Source organism: Podarcis tiliguerta (genome assembly GCF_965153285.1).
Source record: "Podarcis tiliguerta genome assembly, chromosome: 10".
NCBI classification, from domain to species: domain Eukaryota; kingdom Metazoa; phylum Chordata; class Lepidosauria; order Squamata; family Lacertidae; genus Podarcis; species Podarcis tiliguerta.
This window is the reverse complement of record NC_139543.1, coordinates 50,344,168-50,350,167: the sequence shown is the minus strand read 5'-3', so window position 1 is coordinate 50,350,167 and position 6,000 is coordinate 50,344,168. Positions and strand designations below refer to the sequence as shown.

Sequence of the window (6,000 nt, the reverse complement as noted above, 5' to 3'; positions counted from 1 at the left end):
AGAGAAACCAAATGGACAGATTCACCCACACCGAGTGGTATATCAAATGACCTGTTAAATGGAAGGGGGAATGGTTCAAAATACCCAAGGAACTCCATTGTCTGAATAGGTATGTAGCCTTTGCACTAAACAAAAGCTATCTTGAGGTGACCTTTTCGCTGTAAGGGTGTAGGATGCAGAGAATGCCACAAAAAAACCGATCTACATTTCTCTCACTACTACAGCAAATGTCACTTACAGCCACCTGAGGAGTCTATTTTCTTATTTCCCCAGGAAGTGTAGCGTGTATGTGGTGTATTGTCACCTGCTAGTCTCTGCCAGAAGGATAACCACAAGCTGAGCAAAATATAAATTAAGCATAGCACCGCATTTTCAGACACCAGAACTTAATTATTTGCTGTGTGAGTTTGAAGAGAGCATCACAGCCAAGAAGGGCGATGACACCCTAGCCTGAAAACTGCACTTTTCCCCCCTCTCCATCCTTATTTCTCTCCCCTCACTGTCCACAGCTTCTCCTGTTTGATTTTCATCCCGGCTTCTTCTGCGAAACCTCCGCTCCACAGCAGGTGAAGAAAGACAAAGGCTTCCTTTGTATGAGAGGAAAGCATCAATACAATTTCAGCAGATGGACGAGGGTTGTTCCCTGCTATTCCTTACATTGACTTCTTATTTACCAGTAATAAAAATAATATTCCGTTTTGTTTTGTTTTGTTTTGATGTTGTAAAGATCACCCTGAGATCTTTGAACGAAGGGCAGGACATAAATCTAATAAATAATAATAACCAATTATTATTTGTCAATAATAATATTTGTCAACAGTTATGATATTATTTAGTTGGGGTGAAGGGGAAACAAGTCTTATTTCTCTAATTTAGCTGTAATTCCTATTGGGGTTTTCAATTAATTAAAGAAAACCAATTAAAAAAATAAGATTGTTTTTAGATGGTGCTTGCATATTCCATATCTTAGAAGAGGCTTTCCTTCTTCTGTGAGGGAATGCAAGGAGATTGCCTTTTCTAAAACGGTATTACTGTCTGCATTTCTTCTTAGGGTTTTTTTTTTAAAAAAAAACCTGGTTAACTATATCTATCATCTATCTATCTATCTATCTATCTATCTATCTATCTATCTATCTATCATCTATCTATCATCTATCTATCTATCTATCTATCTATCTATCTATCTATCTATCATCATCTGCTCATAAGGTGTCCCTGGTTAAAGGATGCAACTGACATAGCTTGAAGCAAAGGTGGGCAACCTGAGGGCTTCCTGCCGCCCTCAGCCTAATTCTACAGAGGCTTTGGCCTGATTTCAAAAGCCCTCTGCAAGCTCAGACTTCCAGTGAGAATGTTCTGTTCCTTTCCCAGCAGCCTGCTAGGCAAGGGGGGGGGGGTGTGCGGAAGAGAGGCAGGGAAAAATGGTGGCCCTGTTAGCACCGACACTTGAATAAAGCAGAGAGAAAATCCTGGTCAATGTTTACAGAACAAAGTGAACCAAACAGTACACAACTTGAGCAGAAAGAGAGTGATTTTGCCTTTTTGGAAGGTCTTGTCCTGAGCAGGAAGACATAAACGAAACATCCACAAGAGAACTGTAAGGCTAAATGAGCACAGTGGGAATTACTTCCAAAGAGCCATGGTGCTGCAAGTCTCCGCCTCTCCCTCCCCAGCTATGTTCTATCATTTAATGAAAAAACCACTTCTATAAAATGCTATAACTGATAGAAGACTGCTCTCTTCCTCTTAAATAATGAAAGCCTACTAAGGTTGCCAGACCTCCAGGTCTGGCCTGAATTCATTAAGTTTGTGTGGCAAATGGAGAGCTTGAATTTCCAGGTGGCCCAGAGTGCTAATAATAATAAATACTACTAATAATAAGAAGACTGTGCATGCAGCTTGCAAAGTTTCAACCTGGCAGGAGTTGGCAGCAAATTGCAGCATAGGCACTCAGGGCGGGGGTAGCTCTGCTCTACCTTCTTCCAATTAACCTCCATCTCCAGGTTCTGCCCTATGACATTGCAAAAGAATGCATCTGTGACATCACCAGGGGCAGTCCCTAAAGCCTCAGGTTTGGACCCTGTGATGCTCCTGACCTGGCAACTCTGATTCAAAGGGACCAGGAGGATCATCTAGCCCAAGCCCCTGAAATGTAGGAATTCTGTCCACAGCTGCCCTGGGTGGGCTCCACCCACCAACCTTCTGGTTAACAGCCAGATGCACTGACCCATTATAATTTTAATAATAAACATAACCCCCCCAATTAACAATGCACAAGATGGCCTGGGAGGGGGGTCGTACTTGCACTACTTGTTCATTATTTCTGCTGCAGCTTAGGTTGTAAGAATTATATTGCTTATTAATTCCTGTTTCTATTATGTTGCTAGCTGTCTTGAGGGTCTAGTTTTAGAACAAAGTGTAACATGTAAATATTTTAATTTACATTCCAGCAGGAGCAAGTATCTCCCTCGTTTCATTTCCTGGCAGCTGGTGGTTGAAACTATTATGGCACATCTGCATCCTGTTCTTCTACCAAGAAATTCAGAGTAGTACACATTCTTCTCTATGCTTTCATCATCACAACAACCCTGTGAGGTAGGTTAGGCTCGGAAATAATGACTTGCCTAAGTGTCTCCGGACAGCGCTGGCCCCCGGCCTCTTAAGTGAGATGGGCGCACAACCCTAGAGTCGGACACGACTGGCCCGTATGGGCAGGGGTACCTTTACCTTAATTTCACTCAGTGAGCTTCAAATCAGAGATGAATTTTGAGCTTGAATCTCCCCCGTCCTGTTCCAGCCTCCTATCTAGTTGAGCTGTGTATTTATTTATTTTATCCACCTTTCATTCCAAGGTCTTAGAGTGGGTCACAACATGTCAGGAGCCATACAAAATTAAAAACAGTTTAAAACAAGTTACATAAAGATTAAAAAAGGAAATTTGCATGGTCATTATGTAATTCCATCCCATTCATTTCAATGTAAAGGAAAGAGGGGGATGCAATCAAATACATATCATCTGCAGAATGAAAGCTGCAATAGCAGCAAATCCTTATTGTATTCGCTGGATTGATTTCCATTCCAAACATGGGACAAATAAGTGAACATAAGCAATTTCTTCTCTAGAGTCTCTTTCTGTTGGATTTCTTTGACATCCCCAAGTGTGTATCAAAACAGGCAGAGCTGTGTGCAATCTCCAATGATTTTCCTCTGAGATGAGGGCTGGTCTCCTGTCTACCTTTCATTCTCTCTCTCTCTCTTCCTTCCAAGTGGGAGCTACTTGATATTTATTGATATAGAAATGCATGTAGCACCTGCTGTTACAATTTTCACAGCTCAGTGTTTACACTTTGCTTGTAAATTGTGGCATCTCAAAGTCTCTGCCCTGTCAGAAGCATGATCGACAGCCTGTTAACATGGTTTATCAAGATAACAGGCCTGGCATTTCCATTTTGTAACAATGACTTGTCACGTTTTGCAGATACAGTGTACTTCTGATCTGGGAAGCTGCATTATGTCAATTTAAACCACTAGTCCATCTAGTCCATTGCTGTCTACTCCAGGGATGAGGAATCTTTGCCCCTCTTGATATTGTTAATTCCAACTTGCCCCAGCCCCAGCCAGCATGGCCAATGGTAAAGGATGATGGGAGTTGTAGTCCAGCAAATATCTAGAAGGCCACACGTTCCCCTTTCCTGGTTTGTTCTGAATGGCAATGGCTTCCTGAGGTTTTAGATGAAGAGGCAAAGTAGGCCCAGGACCATTTTCTGACTGACAATCCTGAGCTAGATGGACTCTGTATAAGATGGCTTCCTAGAAACCTACATTTTATGTCATTTATCCAAAGATGAGCATGCTACCTTCTCTACAAGACATGAGGATTCATTCCTTTATTTTACAGGCCACAAGCATGTTGTTGTGAAGCACCTTGAAAGGGCAATATAAATATGTTTTTCATTTAGAGAAATAAATTAAAAATTACACAGAAGAAGAACAACTCTATGTTGCCTCTTGGAATTTTACAGCTGTCTTCCCTTCACGATCCATGCATTTGACATATAACCAGCCAGTATGGAATAGTGAATATTTATGATTAATTCTGGTTTCCCAGAGGAGATTGGATGTTTTCTTCTATTCCTCAACCCTGTGCTTCCTTTCATACCTGGATGGTGCTGACTCCCCCTCTCCAAAGTGCATAATGCATGTTCTATCTTGGGTATCAAACCTCTACCCCAAAAGGTGTAACCCAGCTCTTCCATTGGGCATACCTAGGATGGGGACGATCTCACTGCTAAGACAGCTAAGACCTTCACTACTCATAAAAGAAGGATGTGATAATCCCAGTCCTAAGGACACTTCAAAACAAGGATTCCAGAGCCACCTTGGTGGTTATATAACTTACCCACTTTAATGCATCATGCTTTGCAATGCTACTGGCTGGACGTAATGTGTGAAGTGATGCCGGAACTCATTACAGAAATGTGGGTTTATATTATTCTGTGAGATCTTACTGTGATTCATCATTACTCTTCCTTGGCTTGAAAGTTCACCTAGTATTACCTACCTGTACATTTTATTCAGCAGATAGGAGGGGAAGAAGTTTCATGTTAGTAGAAGCAGGAAATGACTCGATTATTTGCATTTTTAGAGTTCTGTTTCATGGAAATATGACCTTTTGGAGTGTGGGGTGGGCACTGTGTTTCCAACACATCCTTGGAAGGAAGAACATAAGAAAGATTGTAAAGCAGTTTGCTAATGGAGTTGCTTGATGAATAATAAATAGCAGGGTTTTCTTAAACGTAGCAATTAACTCACTGCAGAACTTGCATTCTAGGGCCAGAACAAGACATGGCTGCCTCCTAAAACATGTCGGATCTTCTTCTTTCACCTTCTCCTGCAGCATCTAGTGATACAGGCTGCATCATGTGATGGAACTGGACTGCAAGGCTTTCTTCATCCTAATTCACAGACATCAATGTATTTACTGACTGATTTATTAAATTTACCGTATTTTTTGCTCTATAAGACTCACTTTTTCCCTCCTAAAAAGTAAGGGAAAATGTGTGTGCGTCTTATGGAGCAAATGCAGGCTGCTCAGCTATCCCAGAAGCCAGAACAGCAAGAGGGATTGCTGCTTTCACTGCGCAGCGATTCCTCTTGCTGTTCTGGCTTCTGAGATTCAGAATATGTTTCTTCTTGTTTTCCTCCTCCAAAAACTAGGTGCGTCTTGTGGTCTGGTGTATCTTATAGAGCAAAAAATACGGTATATCTTCATGTTTCCTCCCAAAGTGTGTGTGTGTGTGTGTGTGTGTGTGTGTGTGAAAGGTAAAGGTAAAGGTACCCCTGACCATTAGGTCCAGTCATGGCCGCCTCTGGGGTTGCGGCGCTCATCTTGCTTTACTGGCCGAGGGAGCCGCATACAGCTTCCAGGTCATGTGGCCAGGAGGACTAAGCCTCTTCTGGCGAATCAGAGCAGCACACGGAAATGCTGTTTACCTTCCTGCCGGAGCAGTACCTATTTATCTACTTGCCCTTTGACATGCTTTCGAACTGCTAGGTTGGCAGGAGCAGGAACCAAGCAACGGGAGCTTACCCCGTCGCAGGGATTCGAACCGCCAACCTTCTGATCGGCAAGTCCTAGCCCACAGTGGGTTAGCCCTAGGCCTAACCCACAGCACAACCCATGTCCCTTGCATGTGTGTGTCTTACTTCCAGGTAAACATGTGCAGGATTTCTGCCTTCATCAAGTTAGCTGCTGCAGTCTTCATTTTTCTAGAGTCATTTATAAAAAAGCAGTGGAAAAGAGCCTGGGAAGTAAGGGGCCATTTTGTGAGACCACCTCTCACTTTCATTGCTGAAAGGCCTCCTATGGAGACATGTACTAGCTGGTGTCTATTATAGACACACAAAATGCCATGCCAACAAATTTGCAGGTCCAGCAAGGCCAGGGATGATGAGAGTTGTAGTTTCACAATTTCTGGAATACTCCGTCTTAGAGTATGT

The 6,000-nt window shown here is 42.5% G+C and overlaps 1 protein-coding gene across 1 annotated transcript in view; it reads left to right on the top strand.

Moving 5' to 3' along the window:
- Positions 1-276: 276 nt before the first annotated feature.
- Positions 277-6,000, top strand: part of CHST11 (carbohydrate sulfotransferase 11) — a 214,718-nt gene continuing 208,994 nt past the window's right edge. Inside the window, exons 1-2 of the mRNA XM_083401294.1 lie at positions 277-676; positions 2,451-2,595. The gene's annotated coding sequence lies outside the window, so the exon portion shown is untranslated. The remainder of the gene's footprint in view (positions 677-2,450; positions 2,596-6,000) is intronic.